Consider the following 21541-nt stretch of genomic DNA (forward strand, 5'->3'; position numbering starts at 1 on the left):
TCAGTTTTGTATGCCTTTGTGCTTCCGGTTTCTGGCAACATCTATGAGTAAGAATGCCAAAGTCCTCTATTCAAATCGCATGCTTCGCCAAATGAAAGGGGGGAAATGCTCAAAATCATGCAAGGCAGTCTTTTCTCATGAGTATTCTGTTCTCATGAACTTTGTAGGCCAATTTTGGAAATGTAAAAGTTCATAACTTTAGAGACATCAGATAAGGAACCAAACTTCTGGGATTCACCCATTTGTCACTAATTCCTCTTCCTTCTGGCAACAAAGCAAGACTGCTGAAGGAAGGAAAAAAATCAACAAAGGGGGAGGGAGAAAAGTCCAGAAATTTAAAGAAAAATTGAATGAGAAGATCCTTGAACAGACTCAAACTGAACAGACTCCAGAAAGTCCTGGAGAAAAAAAAAGTTGACAATAAATGGATGGAGCTGCTTTCAGAAGGTGAATTGTGGAGACGTAAAAGGGGATGAATGGCTAAGATGGGCATCTAAGTAGACAGATATCTGTATTTTGCCTTAGAAGACAAAACAGCTACCTTAGACTGAACACTTCAGTTCAGACAGCTAAAGCTGAGGTGGATGATACCTAAAATATTTACTCTTGCCACCTTCTTTATTGTTTTTTATACACCAGTAATTATTTTGTTCAGCAATATTGGTAGAATTAAGGATCCTAATTTTTATGCACAGGTATTTGATGGGGTATATATAATAAGCCTCTATAATTGTGATACATGCGCATCAAAACTCTTGATTGTAAAAAAAGCCACTATTACAAATTGTAGAGTACCGTATTACAACATATGGGAACTTAACACAGTTGCATAAAAATCCTGTGTGGGAAAAAGGAAAAAAAGTATTCAGGTTAGCCTACTTCACTTACATTCACATACCTGTACAACTATCTACCCACGCACTGCAGTCTTCTGTGAACTTGAACCATGCCCTCTGCACTCCTCTAGCTATTTAAAGTCTCTTGATATAAAGAGCCTTATAAATTTCCATTGCCTTGGAACCTGGAATTACAGACACTTTAATCATATGGTTCTCATGTCATCTGATCAAATAATCCTAATCTTGTAAATTTTCACAGCATTGCACAACTTTTAGCCATATGACTTTCATCACATTTGGTGGACGTCAGGAGGCTAAAACCTTGCACATCACTTTGAAAATGTCCACTTTTAAAGTGCTATTGTTAATCATTTTCATGGGTGCCTGCTGGGATTCCTTGCAGTGCTTTCTTAGACTTGCACCTAGTTTTGATCTCTGTAGATGATGCAAAACTCTGCTTTTCTCACCCACCAGATACTAACCTTACTTTCTTTGCTAAAGTCACAAGTCTGGAAAATCTGTTTTTTTCACTGAAGAAACCCTTTTTATGACTAACCTGATGTTATTTTAGTTAGTGCTTGGCAGAAATCTATTTCAGTTTTATTCTTCAGTTCTAAAAACAACAGAACAATAGTGATTAATGGAAGAAACCTCTTAATAGCAATCTAATATATAAATTAAATATGCATCTGTCTATGATATTTAGATGTCTGGAGACATACTTGTAAATGCTGTATATGGAAATAAGTATAAGTAGGCAGAGTTATGAAATATATATATGACTAAGATCTGATGAAAATTAACTCTAATCTTTTCTTAGATTTGACTCAAAGCAACCACACCAAATGTGTCTGCCTGATTCTCAGCATTGGTTATGATCTTTAACATTTACATTGAGTAGTACACGAATGGCTCAGACAATCACGGCCCAGAGTGCCCCACAGTTATTGGGCAAAAAGTAAATGGCACTGCCTGCCTCGTACATCACCCTGTCTAGAAGGAGCCACTTCCAGCCTGAGACTCGCTCTCCCCTTCTTTCTTAAAAGCCTGACCTCTCTTCCCAAAACCAAGACAAGCTCCAGCCTACTATTGCACGGAGCCACAAAGTAGCCCTTAGCATTGGCTAGCAAGTTCTCCTCTCTGCATTATCACAGTTGCTCTTTAACAAAGAGCAACAGCAAGCATTTTTCCAAGAGACTCACTTATGAGGTTCTCTGATACCAGCGCATCTTTCTTTCCTTTAGGCAGTATTTATATAAGAAACTCAGCCTCCCAAAGCTGCTGGGAGGAGCCCAGGAGTCCTGCCCTTCCTCATAGAGCTCCACATGTTCAGGTCTTTTCTCCTGTTCCTTAGCAGTAACTTTCAAATGAGGGAAGAGGAGAACATCACGACCACACACAGCACACGAGGTGCTGGGGTGGTCAGCGGGAGCGACGGGCCTGCCCTGCTCCAGCCAACCTCTCATGTGCCTGGCGAGGCATTTCTAAGGAAAAGTTTCCACTAAACATACACTTTTTCAGTGAGATGCAGTTAGGAAAGGTTATTCCTTCCCTTAATTACTTCAGCTTTGTGCCTAATGCTCGGTGGGACGTATCCAGGCCTTGCTGACTCTGAAAGGCTCACGAGCCAGCCACTACTTTGAGGTGCATCTGTCTGCGCTTACAGGGAGGGGGCCAAAAATAGCAAAGGTTTAGATCTCTACAGCCAAGATTTCTGAAAACACAGACCAAAAAGCAGTAATTTTTGACCTCGGAGTGAGTCAACCCCAACAGATGAGACAGATTAAAATAAAAGGTTAGAAAACAAAGCTGCCCTTTGGCACGCAGGTCCTTTTCACCAGTCTTCTCTCAGGCCAAACACTGGGCAGCCTGCATGGAGTCCACTGGGAAGGTCTTCCCACCACCTCCAAGACACGTATTTGTTCCCTAAGCCTCTCAGAAAACTTCCAGTGTCTAAACGCGGCAAGCTCCTGCCTGCTGGCTCCCTCACGGTCTCACACCGACTGTCTCATCTTCTACTCCATATGTGTATGCCTAGATAGTCCAAGAGAAATCTCCTCTTCCCAGAAGCTCCATCTGACCCAGAGAGCAGCATCCAGGACAAGGCAAGCAGGGGTCTCCTGCTGCCCAACCACTCTTTCTCACAGAAGACAACATGCAGTACATCTACAGCAAGTAATAAACACGTCAAGTGAACATGCTTTCTATCACCACCACTGTTGCGTTGCCTCTATGAAAGGCTACAATCATTTTCATAGCAGAGGAATGCTTCTTATGAACAAGGTAACAAGTTCAGCTTCCAGAGAGTCTGCAGTATTGCCTAGAACCTGCATGTTTCATTATAGTTCGATTTCTTAATTTCTCACCTTCAACACAAATTCAGAACTCGCTCGCATTGGTGCTTCCCAGCTGTAGCAAAGGCTGAAACTGAGGATCACCTTTTTTCTCTCTTTGCCATTCATATGTTATTGCCAACAAGCTTTTAGCAGGACTGGAAGCACTTTTTTTCTTTTTTTAAACATGATAGGAGGAAGTTGTTAAGTTTGCTAGCTCCTTCTCTACCTTCTTTGCATCATTTTTGCTGACAGGTATTTAAAACAAGATCAGCCTTTGATTATCGCCAGAGGAAATGGATGATTTGTGTTCAACTAGATTACTCCATGTAGGTACCTATGTGTTATCAATATCCTATTTGGGGGATTGTTCAAAGGATCAAGGCTTTGATCAAGGGTTATTTTCCTAGGTTTTTTGACTCGAGGCACAGCCAGACTGTCAAATGAAATTTCCATGTTCAAAGCTTCCAGTCAAAAGGGCTAAATCTTCTGGTTTTCCATAACTGAAAACTTAGATAAGTTTCATAAAGTGGTAAACTTTGATATCATAGACATGTAAAAATTTTAAGTCACTTACCTGCACACAGACAATAAAGTGTGTACAAACACATTAATTCTCTTGCCTTTTTCCTGTGTTTCCTCCCTCAGTTTCTCTTATTTTATCTTCAGAGATTACAACTCTGTTGACCGAAAAAAAGCTTTCTTCTCTCTCCAAACTTCACTTTTAACTGGTGAGTGTTTTCTGTTTACTTGCTTTTGTGATGTATGTTCACAGATACTCCTCTGACTTTTCTAAGCTTAGTTGGAAAGCTTGAAGTCTTTTTTACCACTGCCATACACTTCTTCTATGATTTGTCACTTATATATAATAGTTCTTTTTGTTTCATCATCTCTTGACATACATCCCGATATATATCAAAGTTTTTCTCTTTTTTATTTCTGATAACCAACTGTTGTTTTCCTTAGAATTATCTATTTCAGTTTACCCTAAATTTCTCATACACTGTCTCTGGTCATAAATCTAAAGTCAGTGTGTGCATACAAAATTGATCTGTTCATGTTTGGGGATTCAGCAGATTATTTTATTTTAAATTTCAGGACCAATTCAAAATGCTGCAAATATATAGAGATACAGAACTGGCCAACATCACTTCAGTCTTATTCTCACAATCCCTCTCCAAATTCAACAGCATACATACTGTAATTATTACTTGTAAGTATTATCTTTCTCCATTCTGTTCTGTGGTCTTAATCTCTGGAACTCACTTCTATACTTAATTTTGCTTTTATGGTTATTAAATGTAAGTAGAATTTTTTTCTGTCTTATTTCCATTCAGCTGACCCCTATAATGTAAATGTAAATATTATTCCTTATATAAAATTAATCTAATTATTTTTAATTTGTTCCATAAATTTAATAATAGAACATCTAAAAACATTATGATTCTATATTAAAATATATGATTCTGCTTTTTTTATATGTTAAAAGAAAAAAAGAAAAAGCTCAGATCTCACTGTCTTTTAGGCTCCCTTCCTGGTCAATGTGAAGCTTTTCTGTTCCCTGGCTATACAGGGAGTTCCAATGACAAGCCTAGACCTACCTAGAGTTTGATTCAACTGCTCACACATTGGTGTCAAGTGCCTTTTGAATACTCAGAAGTACATGTAGCATCCACAGGGAATGGGGTAGATGTGTCACAAAGCCTATGGAGGACTGAAACCCTCCCTGAGCAACATCCAGAGAACAGGAAAGATTGCCTAAGACATCTCAAAAGGTATTGCCTAAATACCTCCCAGATTGCCTCAGTGTACATGTTGTCATCATAAACTGAATTCCACTTCTTGGTTTCTGTTCAGTTGCACAAGTTTTCATGCCTACTGCTGTTTCTGGCATTGCCTCTGGCTGCCACGTCCAAAGAATACCGCACCTAGCATATTTGCCAGCCTTATGTTGCAAAGAAATAGATGCCCAATGCTATTTGCATCACTCTAGGGTATTTAAGACTTCTGCACAAGGCTGACACGTACAGCACAGCTCCTGTGGGATGCCTCATTACCAAAAATTCACCACCTTCAAAGTCATTTCTCCCATACAGGATTTTTCTAAAATCTTTACAACTTAAAAAGATTTTCCAGTGGAAGCACCAACAGACCAAAGTAGGCCAAAGTAAAAGCTAGAAAGCTTTCTTCTACTTCTCTGCTAGGGATCACGGAATTCATTCTCAAAAAGAAAGAGCCAGAATCCTTTCACAGTTGAACTCTTTTCCTCATTTGTGATGATTTAGCTGATTACTCATTCATCAACTTAATACTGCTCTGTTCTCAGTGTTCCCTATTCCCCCTAAAAATGACCCAAGAGTAAATTAAAGCAAAGTAGTAATTTAGTAACATAAGTAAGATATGTCATTACTTCAAGGCTACCACAGAGAGTAGGGTTCCTCTTCTCAGACAGTGAACAGTTTTTTCCTCTGATTAGCTAAACGTGGCCAAGAATTGAAAAAAAATATGCACAACAGCACTTGCGCTTTGCAGTGAAAGAACTACTTATCAGATATGGCACTGTATATTTATTGCTAATTGCTGTAATTTGTCATAAACATTAATGAGGAGGTTAGAGAGTAACAGTTTCACACATTCTTTCTCTCCCTCCCCTGGAGAGTCTGCCTATCTGCTTTTTGTATCATGCTTCTCTCCCTGTCAATTCTTGTCGTCTTTGACACAGACATGAACCTTCCCTTGATCTGATTTGAGGACCCAGGTCCTTCACTTCTTGTGCAAGGAACTTTGCCTCCAGTGTTTCACTTCCCACAGCTGTGCTAGGCCCTTTGCTTCTGCAAATTTTTCCCTATGATCAACTCTGATTACAGGAAAACAGTTTAAATTCCCTATGAGCGTCATGCAGATATGTGATAATATATTATTACTTGCTTAATCATCACAACTCACTCACAGCTGAGAACGAACAGGACAACATAGTGTAAATAACATTAGCAGTTGTGCAACAAGAGGACATAGTGTGTGAGTCTTGCTGAAGTTGAACTGAAAGCCTGTGCCTTCACTCACACCGGTGCTCTTGGCAGGTTACATACAATCAAATAAACCTCCAGTGTCCCTGAGGTGTCTTTCTCAGAATATATCCTTCCTCTTTCTGTGTCTCAGCTTTGTGCACGGGAGCTGTGTGGGCCATGGCACTATGCACTAACAAGTTCCCAACAGTTGTTTTATAGTTCACTCCAAAGGCTGCCCTGGAGCACAGCTTATCACCAAAAGAAAACTGTATCTGGACTTGACTGATTATACAGTCTATTCTGAATCCTTTTAGTCCCCAGGATTGATGATCATTCCTGCTATTAAAAATTGTATGACTAATGTGCCAACGGAAGTTAAGCACACTTTGATTTACACTGTGATAGTCTCATTCGTCTTCAGTGTCTCAGGGGCCATTAATCATTTGCACAGAGGCTCATGTTTCATCTTGGAGAGATTTAATCTTTGAAAGGTCTCTCTGACCAACTGATCAGAAAGACACTGAGGTGCTGGAGTGTGTCCAAAGAAGACTGACAAAGCTGGTGAAGGGTCTAGAGCACAAGTCTTATGGGGAGCAGCTGAGGGAACTGGGGTTGTTTAGTCTGGAGAAAAGGAGGCTGAGGGGAGACCTGATCGCTCCCTACAACTACCTGAAAGGAGGTTGGAGTGAGGTGGGGGTCAGTCTCTTCTCCCAAGTAACAAGCAATAGGACAAGAGGAAATGGCCTCAAGTTGTGCCAGGGGAGGCTTAGACTGGATATTAGGAAAAATTTCTTCACTGAAAGGGTTGTCAAGCATTGGAACAGGCTGCCCAGGGAAGTGGTGGAGTCACCATCCCTGGATGCATTTAAAAGACATGTAGATGTGGTGCTCAGGGACACGGTTTAGTGATGGATTTGGCAGCATTAAGTTAACATTTGGACTCAGTGATCTTAAAGGTCCTTTCCAACCTAAATGATTCTATGATAAATTCTTACTACAGTTTTAAACCAATTATTAGGTCTTCTTATCTAGTAACAATCTCATCTCTTTAATTTAAACATGCCCAGTCTGGGGCAAATGTATAATATTTGTTAAAAAATCTCCCCCTGATTTACAACAAGTGCTTTGGGCAGTTCAAAAGGTTAAGTACCAAGATGCGTGCACTCTTGCACAAAGCATGTTGAAACAGGTTTACATACACAGAGCTTTCTTAGCGAGACCCATAGCTGAAGGACCCTAACCGTCAACAGGCATTGGCTTTAATGGTGAAAGTTACTTTGGGGGCAGGGGGGGGAGAGGAGAGAGAGGGAAAATGAAAAAGGAAGACTCTGGTGCTGTCCAGTGAAGCTGGTGTGACTGCAACAGAGAATTTTCACTGTGCTTTTTCAGGAGTACTGTATACTTCTCACCAGTGCCTGCTCAGGTTCCCTGATGGTTGTTCCTGTTGGGATGCTCCTCTCACTGAATGGAATATGCTTGACACGGCACAAGTGTTGCATGTGATCAATCGCAAAGCTTCCATCCGTATGTAATATTGGGTAATACAAAGTACTTAAATTACCACTGTCTACTTTGTTATACACTAATTTTTAGTTTAAGATAAATGAAACTTACAAAATAAGGGGTAAGAACAGGGTAAGGAGGATAAAGAAGGTAAGGAAGACAGACAGATTTCCACAGCAGTGGCTGGTCCTTCCCATGAGAACTATCATACCAGTGCCAGGGTTCCTGGGCGCAAGGACTTGAAAGCAGTGGCACAAAAACAACTGCATGAGAACAAGGGAAACGTAGTGCCCCAAAGACTTTCAAAAGACATTGCCACAAGAGCTTAGGTGAGAGGTTACAGAGCTGCCAGGGAAATGCAGGCCAGAGCCTTGCAAATGAGAGGCCCTAAGCAGTGCAAAAGCTGAGGCACCGTGCAACAACGCTTATCTCACATACCAGCGTGCCTGTGGTGCACCATTCCTTTCTGAAAAATTAAATCTGAATATAACTCTGAAAGTCGATTTTGTAAAACTACTGTCTAGCCAAGGGAATGATAGTGCATAATAGCAGAGCAGCTTCTTTACAAGACTTTGAGCACGTCCCTCGCTTTACTGGCACAGGATTTGTAAACCTAGGACATGGTTCATGTAAAATGTCTCTATCTGTAATTAAAGGAATGGTTCAATGCCCAGTCTTTGGCAACTCCTAAGTCTAGAGATGTCTAAAGCATATCTGATGCCTCTCTGGTTGTCCTGAATGTCCTGTAAGCACCTGAAGAACATACCTGAGAAACACTGGATTCAGCAGAAGCTCTTCAAGAAAGAGCTGGAAGTTTTGGTGGTTCCTAAACTGAAAGGTTCAACTATGTTCTGTTGTTGAAGAACATACAACAAACAATCCCATTCAGATGGAGAAACAGGAACCTTATCTGCAAAGTACATGAAAAAAAATTCCTTTTCATATGCTTAGGATGACAAGAGCTTAGCTGGAGTATTTTGTCCAATTTAAGGTGCTGCAGTTTGAGAAACCTGTGGATCAACTAGGGAGAGTCAAGATGAGACCAGCGAGGAAGTCTAGAAAAGGATAATACTGGAAAATTTATGCAGTACAGAAGAGAGCAGAGAGAAATAAATCCCTTCATTTGGGGCGATTTCTGTTCATCTTCTCTGTCTTACCTATAAAAATCGTAAGGTTACCCAGTCCAAACTGCCTATTTTAAAGTTTTTCCGTTGTGGACTGAGTTCCTAAATACCTTAGAACAGATGATAGGATGTAAAAATTCAACAACCTTCCTTACTTTATGCTATCCCTAGTAATAGATCTAGTAATAGCTAGTAATCCCTAGTAACAGCTGAATTTAAAAAGAACAATATTCTTCAGCTTCTGCTCTGGATTAAAGGATGATGACCTCAAGAATTAATCTTCCACTGCTGTTCTGTTTCTTTGTAAATAGAATAATCTGCCAACTGCTACATTTGCACTCCTTGACAAGTGAAGAAGATGTCACTCTTCAAATATGTTGTTGCTTATTGCTTGGCTTTTGATGGCTTTATCACTAGCCAGTTAGTATGTGAGATATTTTCCAGTTACGCTATTGACATCAAACCAGTAAGAAACAGCCATAGTGCCAGGATGCTGAGCTTACAGAGACAGCAATAATGTAATTTTTATCACGGAATCTTATTTAGGGAGGATTTGGGGTACTTTTCCAAGGTCAGTAGGTCTGTGTCAATGCATGTCATTGATATCCAGAGGGAAGAAAGAGGCATTTCTAAACATGTTGTTTTCCAAAAATGCCTTCAAGCTAGTAGGTCGTCCAAGATGTCCAGACTGTTACAAACATGGAAGCTTTTATTCTAGGCTTTAAATAAATTCTGTCACCCTGACCCCACATATAAAGATTTCAAATCAGGGGATTCATTTGGTCACAGGCATTTCTAGGTTAAATGAGAATGTTGCATGACTGCGGCTCCATGTACAGTTTTACATTGAACTCTTATTGGAGCAGGCACCCAGCAGAACGAGTCCCACCTCGCTGAGTCTTTGAGAGGTTATTATCCTGACTAATGGAGAACGTTAACTACCTCTCATACACTGACCTCTAACACTGTTCCCATGTATGCTGAACAGTCTTTCTTCCATTTCCTAAGTTTCAATTCCACCTGTGTAAGAGCACGAGCTACATATATCACCTGCATAAAGGGTTTCTATTAGGGCCTGAATAATTCTAAAGAAAAATCCTTCCTCAAGATCAGTGGCTACTCAGAACTTATAGCAAATCTGAATATAAGCCTAAAGGTGTGTTAATTTCAATTATTCGACCAAAATGTCAGTGACAATTTAGGGTGTTGGAAAAAGGAAAGAAAAGCTCAATGCTACAAAATATCACAGGCTGACCACTATTAAAAAGAAAAAACCCACAACATATCTTCTTTCTAGGATATTTCACATCTCTTGTGATCTAAGCCAATGACAAAGAAGTGTGTAAGGACAATGTCTTTTAACAGTTCAGTTCCTAGAAAAAGCACAGTAACTTACATGTCCATAAGCCAAAAATTCAGAGTAGGGTTTACCCTAACCAAAGCATTAATGTAGCTCTGTCTTTGTAGACTTTTTGTTTATCTGTGGGAAGTAATACTGTAGTGGATAGTAGTAATTTTGGCAGTGTAAATGGCCATTAGGGAAATGATAAAAATTATCCCAAAAACTAAACATTTAAAAAATGCTTCAGTTGCCATTCTGGTTTGATTACCCCCTTTTTTTCCCCCCCTGAAGACTGTATTCAGCTTCTACAGTCTCTGCCAATCACCCAACCAGTCTTTCTTGTTTTACACTCAGCCAAACATACCCCAAAAAGTCTTACACTAAGAGTGTCTCTATAAAAAAAGACTTTTGTTTCTCATAGACCCTTGCGTTCAGGTACAGATGTACATGCAGTGGGCTGTGGCAGGGAAGATCAGATGAACAGGCTGGTAGTGTCAGGAGCATGGTTCAGCTTTCCACACATAAGCATCTAATGCTTTTTGAGGTGCTCTAGACTACTCTACCCAGCTTCCAGCAGCAGGTTCCAAAGGTCATGGTTTCCCCCCAGCTCTGTATCATCTCTTCTGGCCCACTGAGGATGTCTCTGATTCATCAACTTAAATATCTAGAATCATTTTAGACAGCCAAAGGTAACCAAAACACTGTCAACAGCATGTTTATATTAGGTGAAGTTGTTTTCTGCGCTCAGAGCTATGACGAGAGGCTTAGTTAGGCACATCTGAGACATCCTGAAAAAGTCAGGAGGGAAATAAATAGCATAGGCAAGAAAGAAAAAAAACTAAACTGTGATATTGAGCAGCAGAGCAAAACCAAAGCCTGGAATTCCTTCTACTCCAGTGACAGATACATAAAAATTAGGATGGGGAAACACTGGGCAGGCACTGAGTGGTCACCCTGATACAGCAGCACATCAGAGGCCTCCCAGAAGGATGACAATCAGTGCAGCGCACTGCTTGTAGGTTATCAACTTTAGAGGGGCAGGATGCATAGGTGAGGGAGCAGTGCTGAACATGAAATACAGCAGTTCAAGTATCACAAGAAAAAAGAAGCACTCTGAAATTTCTATGGGTAGAAATCCCATATTCTAAAAGCAAATGTGCAATACTAGAACTGTTCTCCTGAGCCCGTTCTGGAATGATGATAATGATCAGGAAAAGTTCAACAAGACTAGCGAAGCTGTGAATTTTGAAGATTTAGTAATAATGAGAGGTTTCAGCTGCCCAGTAAAGGAGCAATTCCTCAACCAGCCAGTTGCAGGACCCACAAGAAAGATAATGTTCCAGATTTGGCCTTGAGTGTTCACAAGGCCTAGTTCAAAAGACATTAATGGGAAAGCTGATCTGCAATAATATTCACAATGCAATTGGTTTCAAAACTGTTATAGCAGACAGTAAGGTAAATCAATGCATCACAAGGAATTTCAAGAAAGAACACTCTAAAATCAGACAACTGGGGGGGGCGGGCAGCACCAAACACAAAACACCAAAACAAAAAAAAAAAGCCCACACCAAATCCCCCCCAAAATGCAATCCAAAAAGCAAAATGCCTACAAGCAGTCAGAAAGCTGTTCAAAAACACAAGGATACTCAAGTAACATCAGTGCTGTAATTCAGAAAGAAAATAAAAACATCCAATTAAAAAAAGAATGCAACACAAAGGATGTTCAAAAGATAGTAGAAAACACACAGGGCTGGTTGGTACTCACTGAAGCGCTCTGAAGTAATTCTAATGTGAAATTGCAGAGCTGCTCGCCAAGGTATGCAATCTGTCAGGCAAACAGCCGTGATGCCAAAGGACCGATGATACAAATCCCATGCACAGAAGGAGCTCTGCAAAACCTGGGCACCATAGACTAATGAGACAGATATCCAGCCCTGGTGAGATGGTAGATTCTGTAACGAACAACAAGACCACAAAACATGTAGATAAGTCAGGTCCATCACAAAAGAGTCAGTGTGACTTCTGCAAAAGGAAAATCCTACCTCACTAATGTGCTGCCCACAGATGTAATGTATCTGGATTTTTAAAAAGCCTTTACAAGGCTCCAGACTAAAATTATTACTGCCAGAAAGCAGCAGGAGCAGGGCTGCTCCATGAAGGGGCAAGCCGGGAGCCAAGTGCGATCCAAGCACAAGCAGTGCCCTCACCCTTGGGTACTGTACCACGGCACCTGGGCAAGGCCAGCGTGGTGAGTGTAATGGGCATCACCAACTGCCCAGTGATCACCGGGCAGGGTGAAATCAGTCGCTGAGTCAGGTCCAGGGTCAATCAGGAACAGGAGCTAGAGCAGGAGATTACCTACAGCATAGGTCCAACCAGGAGACAGGGCTAGAGATACAGCTAAGCCAGCAATGCAATAAAATCTCAGCCAGAAAGTCAGGGCAGCAGGACAAAATGCCAAGAACAAGATTAACCTACAGCATGGCTCGGGCTCAGGCTCAGGCCTGAAATAGAGCCCCTGGCCCCACAGGCAGAGGTGTGGATGTGGCCCCCAGGTGAAGCTCATCAGGGCAATTAAGGCTTATTGGTGCCCTCAGGCCCTGACAATTACAGAAATTAAGTCACCATAGGACTGCAGTAAAGGTCCTTTTGTGGAATTAAGATTGGTTAGAGGAGAGAAAGCAAAGTTTCACTAGTGGAGTCCCTTGGTAGTTGCTGCTGGGACTGGTTTTAATTGACATCTTCATCAGTGACCTGATGAGAGGAACATCTAGTGAAATCTCCAAGTCTGGCAATGATACTCAGGCTTTTCAGGTAGTCAAATACTGAGTGAGTGGGCAAAAAGTACCAAGTGAGTTTCCATGTAGAAAATGAGAAGGTGACATATATAAGTAGAAATTATGTATATTATGTCTACAGATGCAGCTGTCAGGTCTGAGTTCAGCAACTCAAGTGTTTGGAGTCATCTCAGCTCTGAAATCATCGTCTCAGTGCGCAGCGGCAGCCTAAAGAGTCACTGGAGCGCTCTGTGTCACCAGAAGGGGTATGGTGAACAACATGGTGGGCATCATTTTGCCACTATTGAAAACTTTGTTGGACCTGCATTTGGCATAGTGTGTGTAGCACTGGTCTTCACATCTAAAGGACACGGGGAAGATAAATAAAGTGCAGAGAAAGGTGCTTAAAGTGATCAAGAGGATGAAGCAGCTGCCATGCAGTAAGAAACTAAAAACCCTGGGACATTTAAATTTGGAGAGAAGAAGGTTGAATGGAATATTCATGAGGTTTACAAAGTCATAATAGTCATGGTTAAAAAGAACACAAAACTGGTTTTCACCGTGGTCCACAAGACTGTAACTGCAGGCACTCACTGAATTAGTAGGAGATTAGTATGAAACAGTTAAAATGAAGTATGTTTTTTACACAAAGGGTAGTGAACTTCTGGAACTTGTTGCCACAGGAATTTGTGGAGGCAGACAGTATCAGCAGGCTTAAAAGGGGATTAAACAAATTCAAGGGCAGCAGATTCACAAACAGATGCTTTTGGACTACAAATTGTTCTCAGAGTAGGAAGTGGTTCTTTCTTTACTGTTCTGTATGGCATTCTGAAGGTTTGTCCTTGAGGCGTTACTGTCGGTCAGGCTTTTCTAACCGGCACTCTTACAGTTATGTGCAGTGTATGTACATTTGCTCAAACTATTGTCATTGTTAATGCCAGTATGAGTTGGGAGCAAAAACCACAACCAGCTTTACAAAGCAATAGAGGGTGGAGAGTTTGGAAACCAAGTAGACAGTCTGGAAGAGCACAGAGAAGACTGTTGAGCAGATGTACTTTATCTAGGCCCCCACCTCCAACAATCCCTGAACCGCTGGATCCACAGTGTATGTACCTTGCTCTGTTGGCAGCCTTATTTCAGAACAGAGTCTTCAAATTACTATGGTTCAGTATGATATTTGTCTCGAGAAATTCCCTGAGCTGAAATAGTTGAAGGCCAGAAGAGTACTTGGAGGAAATAGCTCACACGGTTGCCCTCTAGGCTTCCCCTTGCTTCTGCTGTAAAAGGATATTGGGCTAGGCAGACCCTTGATCTGAGTCACCATGGCTGTTCCTACCTTGACCAGCGATCCTGCCATAATCTGTATATTGACTACAGCAACAGAACGTGCTAATATTAACTTTGTTATGAAATCTACTGATCTGTGGAAGCCAGCCAATGGCTGATTGTATTCCTTTGCACCAGTCAGCTCAATCAGTTAAGGGTGTTAAGAGTTTAACATTTTGAAGTAACTTGTAGGTGAGGATGTTCATGTACAAACCTCACTGGCTGCCTATCAGCAAATAAAATTTGGTCATTTTTTGGAGGTGTTATGTGGTAGTTTTAAAAATGCAATGGTTATTCTGTTTATTGCTATTTTGGTACTCGAAAAGTCATGTTCCGTGACTTGATTATATATTGTTATTTTTAGTATATTTTAAGTGGGCCATTTTTCATCTGAATGTCATTGTGCTTATATAACATGCTGAATATAGCATTTTGTAGCCGATTAAAACACATTCAAACATTTTGCTTTAAATCACACAGTTAAATAACTTGCAGACCTCTCTATAATTGCATGAGTTCACTTCTGTCTTACATCAAGCCCCACTATTTCAGACACCAGGTCTTGACAAAGCTTAAGAAAGGAGAAGTGTTGACTCAACATACAGATGGAGAGCCAAAGCCTGGAGATACTACGTGACTGTCTCGAAGTTACTCAGCGAGCAGCAGAGGAGCTAAATTAGTGCTAGTTCTCTTGGGTCCTGAACCACAACCACAACATTGCCTTCCCCCTTCTCACCACTTCTTTTTAAGCCACAGCTTCCTATATTAATCTTCTACGACTACATTCCTAGGGAAGCCCAAGGGAATCTATCTTTTTTGGGCCTTTCTTCTGTGTGTAGGTATGCTGGCAGACGGGTGGGCGGGGGTTGCAGATGCCGTACATCTGACTGGGTGAGACTGCGCCGTAGCCAGAGAGCAAGACTGCCAAGCCGCTCCCTACAGACAAGGGTCAGAGCCTGCACATATCCAGCAAATGTCCAAATGAGGATGTTAACAGAGAAACTTGGGGGTGTTGGTTGACAAGAAGCTCAACATGACCTGGCAACATGCATCTGCAGCCGAGAAAGCCAACCGTAACCCGGGCTACATCAAAAGAAGCATGACCGGCAGGTCGAGGGAGGTGATTCTCCCCCTCTACTCTGCTCTGGTGAGACCCCACCTGCAGTACTGCATCCAGCTCTGGGGTCCTCGGCACAGGAAAGACATGGCCCTGTTGGAGTGAGTCCAGAGGAGGGCCACAAAGATGGTCAGAGGGATGGAACACCTCTCCTATGAAGAAAGGCTGAGAGAGTTGGGGTTGTTCAGCCTGGAGAAGAGAAGGCTCTGGGGAGACCTTACAGCAGTTCTCCAGTACCTAAAGGGGGCCTACTAGAAAGCCAGGGAGGGACTTTTTACAAGGGCATGTAGTGATAGGACAAGGGGTAATGGCTTTAAACTGAAAGAGGGTAGATTTAAGCTAGATATAAGGAAGAAGTTCTTCACTGTGAGGGTGGTGAGGCACTGGAACAGGTTGCCCAGAGAGGCTGTGGCTGCCCCATCCCTGGCAGTGTTCAAGGCCAGGTTGGATGGGGCTTGGAGCAACTTGGTCTGGTGGAAGGTGTCCCTGCCCATGGCAGGGGGTTGGAACTGGATGATCTTTAAGGTCCCTTGCAATCCAAACCATTCTATGGTTCTATCATTCTATGAAACTTCTGTAGCAAGAGGCATGTGTTTTGGCTCCTCCTCTTCCTTACACCACCACAATGACTCATCATGGGAAACCAAACTTGGAACAAGACAGAAACACTGGACACATGCAAAAATGCAGTTTTATTCAAAAAAGTGTTTTCCAGATTTCCTCTGAGGTCAACGCAATGTTTGCTTGCTCTGAACAATATTGGTCCTAACAATACAGACATTGTCTGAACAGTGCAGAAACAGACTGAACAATTGCCCTTAACAATGCAAGCACTTAAACTTGTCAGGTGGAGAGGCTAGTAGAGTTAATGAAAGTGGAAAACTTGGCCATCTCGGACTATGTGCTTAGAAGTGAAATGAGGTGCCAAAAGAAGTATTCCCAAAAGCTATTTTTCATCCAGTAACCCCAGAACCCTTCTGTACAGGAGAGAAGGGTCTAAAAGCAGTAACCTGAAATGCAGCCAGTAGGTCGCTGGGGGAGAATGTCTCCATCCTTTGCTTATGGATATGACCATTTGGGGAAAGCAGCTTCCCATGCATAACACAGGCCTTTGGATGTAATCCCAGGGCTTTTGGCCTTTGTGAAGGAACTGCACAAACTTCAGAGGGACTCCTGGGACCCTGAGCCCATGGGGCAGCCCTCTGAATTCCCATGCAGAAAAGGGGTTAACCCACTATGCTTGCAGAAGATACAGGGAACCATCCCTCTCTCTGACACAGGGGCTTGAACTTTTTTCCCACTCACATGGTGCTCTCAAGTCCATTATCCTTTCACGTCAGGGCACATCATGTGGGATACATTAGATATTAACTAACTGTATGTCACATATTGCCTGTGCCTAATCCCTAGATCATATTGGTGATTGCAAGTCCAGATAATATGCCATTAGGTGCAGAAATAATATTCCTAGCAAATGTAATCGCTCCAATTTACCTTGTGGTTTGCCAAGAAACCTGGAAAATCTGAGCCAGGACAGAGAGACCCCTTTACCCCTTCTTCTCTCATGCCTGCCTATCTATTCTCCGAACCAGATCATATATTTCTGAAAGGCACACAGCTTTTACTTAAAGATTTAAATTTTGATGGATTACACATCCTTAGTTATAGTATTTTAATAGTTACCTTCAATAGTCAATAGTGTCACCTGGGTTTACTTGGGTTTAATTTCTAACTGCAGGACCTTTTGTTTTCTTTTTTAAGCTGCTTTATTTTTTAAGCAAATGAAATTGATCTGCCCGTGGAGAAGTCTGGGGAAGTAGTTCAATAAATGGTGGGACATGAACATATGTTAGTTACTGGGTAACTTCCTTTAGCTTGTAGGAGGTGACCTGAGCAATAGTACTGTGAGCTGCTTCAAGGTTTCAACCTACATAATTACGCAAAACAGTAGTGCTAGATAGTGATAACATGGCAGTTTATGTAGATTTGTGTTGCTTTTGAGGTGAACGTTAGCTCAGAAACTCAGGGAGACAAGATTACTTTTAAAAAGTAGAATGTAAAGTACCACGCAAATGGAGAACCATAACTCAGGACAGTCAAACCTTATCCCTCACTGCCTTTTGAAAACCACATCCTGTGGTAATTTTTGTGTTTGAACAATAACAGTGCTTTTACAAGCATTCCTTAGGTCAGCAGCTCAAAGTTTTTGTTAATTATCTGTTGTTAGTCATAATATATATATGAATAATATAAATAACAGGACATTTCAGTGTGTGTGTATATGCACATATAGATTTGTATAAAAAACATAGCGTGCATGTGTTTGTATGTATATTTCTATGTGGAGAGAGAGAGAGAACACGATAGCTTTTTTACGACACACGACTGGACATTTCATTTAAAAGATGTCTATCCAATTCTGCAAACTCCCCAAATATCTCAAGGGGCCTGTCTGATAACTGTTTCCATTAAACAGAAACACACCTCACCTGCTGGATTTACACATCACTTATCTCACCTTTCCCGAAGAACCCATGCCCTATCTGCCGCAGCCTGCTTAAATCCGTGTTAAATCCATGTTAAATCCAGATGTTAGATTCATCTCCCTTTCCCGCAGACATGATCACTTTTCTTTTCTGTCCTGCATGGGGCCCAGGATGGGTCACACACCTCATCGCCTGGCACTGGAGAGCTGCCTTAGGCTCACAGAATAGGCACAATCGTCACTATTGATCTTTACTGATTATTTGCTTTGCAGTGATGTTTCTGTGTGTCAGTCATGGTCCAGGACCCTTGTGCACTGCATGATCACAGAACCAAAAATTGAGCCAATTTGTGTAGAAGAAGAGACAACAGTTAGAGCTACATAGATGGACAGTACTTAGAGGCAACTCTCTCAGCATATCACCAACTAGTGTTGAGTCTCCCAGGTACTATAGAAAAGGCACATGCTAAAATATGTGCAGTTATTGAATTTATTAATACATATGAGGAGGTTCCTCTTTCATGAGAAGAGCAACTTGGGAAAACGCATGAAGATGCTTCTCATAAATATGTGATAGGAGGGTGGTGATGACTTGTACTGTATTGTTTAGAGCTGACATCTGGCATTAAATGGATGATGCAACTACTTCTCAGCGCAGTTGGAGACGACAAGGAAAATAACACTTGCAGAAGCATTCCAAATTAGGAGCTAGGATATTTGGCATGCCATTTTTAGGTCAGGTGCTAAAATACTGTAGTATGCTAATATGAAGCCAAGCTGAAATCACAAAGGAGGAAATCTGACCTTTTCTTTATCTCACCAGCTATCCTGAACAATGCCTCTATATGGTTTAAATTTCTGATAAGAAAAAGGCTTAGTCAACGGATCTCTTCTTCTAACTTAGATGACTTCCCAGCTACACATTCCCCACCAAGACCCAACAGACCATTGCTGGTGGGCAGCCTAGAGACGAAAGGTGGCAAGAACTGAGAAGAAGTGACTGCTGGGCCTTTCTACTCCCAAGGACACCAGTGCATTGCTTAGTTGCACCTGGGGCAGCAATTCCTCAAAAATGTTTACCCTAGCTGGAAAGTTGAGGACTTCTGCAGCAGACTGGACTGCCATAAAATACAGTGGAGAAAGCAGAGGAGTGAGTGGAGCCCAGGCTGAGGGCTGAGCCCTGGCTCACCCCCCTGCAGAGAGGCAGCCTTGTTGCAAGCGAAGGAGGAAACTCTGATGAGGTCCTACAAACCAGTGCAACAAACTTCAAAGTAGCCCCACAGAAGTCATAGTCTGCAGTTGTCAGCAGAATTAACCAATATTTTAAAAGCACTAATGTACTAACCGAAGAATTTTGAATGCACAAAACTAAGCCTCAGGGTCCTTCCTTAGTGGCTCTGATTTGAGGCTTATATTAAAAAATGGGGAGTAAAAAACCCAGAACCCTGCTTTGTCTTGACTCTTACAAGCTAAAAGTAGCCATAAGGTTGTGTTTGATATGACCCAGATTTGCCAAGAATAGCAGCCCTATTTATTCGTTCGTTCTTAAGCAGAAAAAAGGAAGTGCAGGAAACTATCAAATCGTAAGCACCTGCTCTGTGTGCATTAGTGTTCTGGCATATACAAAAAAATCCTGGTGCCAAAACAGAGACATGCTAACCTTAGAATTGCTGGTTTTGGTACATACATCCTTAGATTCTTTATGACTGTGTGGTCCTGACTATGCTTCCAGTTGCTGGCAGGAGAAAAGGGCAATGGAAATCCTTAAATTGCCTACACAACAGATTAAACAGTCTGGTCTCACAGTAGCATTAAGAAACGTGCTTGCAGACCTTGAGATCACAAGGCTGAGCAGGAAAGCAGGACTTTGCTTGCATCATATCATCATTAAATATGTACAGTGGTACTGACAAAAGCCAGACATCCAAAGATTGCCTACATTTCCTTCAGGCAATCCACTCCAGATGCCGTCAAGTGACTTCTAGCGGTGCCCTGCTTGGAAAGTGGGATTAGCTGGATGATCCCTGCAAGGGCCCCAACTCATTCCAACATAAAAAATCTCACAAGGACAATATATAATAATTATTTCCATTTCAAATGTATCTTAAACTACATGGTTTCAGAAATTAAGAAATATAGCTAGGAAAACCTCAGCAGTGATGATGTGATTTGATCAGAACACTAATATGTTGCACAGCAGGAAGGAATTACTGAAAATGCTGCCATGCATATAAAGTCTTGCTTCTACTGATTAATTGCCTCTTTATTGTATGTATATCTTCAGAGAGCTTCCAAAAATAAATTCAATGAGGTTTAAGAAATATACACTTTGGATTATACTTCTGTAACTAAAAGGTCATGGAAGTGATATGTCTAGAATAGGAAATTCAAAACCTGACTGTTAAACAGGACAGATTTTTACAATGAACTTATAGTCCAAATTGACTTAAATGTAGATTTAGCAGCCAAATACCCTTCATTTCAAAGTGTCATTGTGATTTTAGGCAGTTCCAACTGCAAAAAGATGGACAACTGCATGCCTGAGCATAGCAAGAGAAAAACCTCCCCAAGGTTTGGGGATGGTTGAAGCTAATGCTCCAGACGTCCTTGCCTTCCTTCTGTTCTGGTTTTCCCACAATTAGTATCTCAGGCACATGAATGTATCAAAGATAAGATAATGCTGCGCATAATAAGGGAAAATATGATTTTGCCCCAAAGAGACATCTATTTGTCTGCTGCTCCTGCCCATGAAGAAGTTGAAGGGCAGGTCATACAGCAGGAGAAGGTGCTGGTACCTATAGAGAACCCAAAGAGAAGGAGATAACTACTGGCAGGAATAAATCAGTGTATGCCTTTTCTCTCTCCCATAGCCAGTGTCTCATGCATCAGCTGCACTGTTCTCTTCTCTCTCCCTACATTCAACCCTGGCTACACCAAGCACTTCTTTTGCAACAGCGAGACAACAGGAGTACAGGGACCAGATAAATTAGAAACGTCCTCCTGCCCCTAAAGCTGTGCAGAAATTCAGATTGGATCCACACAGAAAAGGGAAAGGTGAGGGGCGAGAGAGAGAGAGAGGAGAAATAGTCCCAAGAAAATCTGTGTTGGGCAGTAGAATCAAGTCAGGAGGTGTACCAAGAGATGTCTCCACAGGTCTGATATCTGCCCTAGACAGTGGCAAAGGAGGCAGCACCACCTAGAAATCAGGACAGTGCTCAAGCCACGTTAAACCTGGAAGCAAAGCCCACTCACTCACCGAGCTACTCTACTACAGTCCGCTGCACGCTGAGAAGAGGGGCTTCCTGCCTGGTCGCCACATCACAAGGTCTCAGTAACTACTCAGAAAGGGACAAACACATAATGAGCACATATTGAACTCTACTTTTTTAGTTGATTGTATAATTGATTGATAGAAATGGGGAGGAACACCACCAACATCAACATCCTGGCCTACATAGCAAAAAAGTTTCACGATAGTTGTGTTCAAGAAGATAGGAAATTTTAATCTGATGATTCTGTACAGAGGGAGTCACCCTCCATCAACAAAGGAGTTCTTCTGAGTGACAGGGTACAAGGACCCTGCCAAGGAACTGTAACATGCATATGAGGGAAGACCATGTTGGGCTGCAGAATGAGAAATGCCACCTAGCTGACCTCTTCTGCATACTTTCTTTGGCCCATCATGAC

The 21541-nt window shown here is 41.7% G+C and overlaps 1 long non-coding RNA gene across 1 annotated transcript in view; it reads right to left on the reverse strand.

Annotated features, from left to right (window-relative positions):
* Nucleotides 1-12001, reverse strand: part of LOC142039665 (uncharacterized) — a 48620-nt gene extending 36619 nt beyond the window's left edge. The window contains exon 1 of the long non-coding RNA XR_012653010.1: nucleotides 11915-12001. This is a non-coding gene — a long non-coding RNA (uncharacterized LOC142039665). The remainder of the gene's footprint in view (nucleotides 1-11914) is intronic.
* Nucleotides 12002-21541: the final 9540 nt, after the last annotated feature.

Source organism: Buteo buteo, chromosome 15 (genome assembly GCF_964188355.1).
Source record: "Buteo buteo chromosome 15, bButBut1.hap1.1, whole genome shotgun sequence".
Lineage (NCBI taxonomy): Eukaryota > Metazoa > Chordata > Aves > Accipitriformes > Accipitridae > Buteo > Buteo buteo.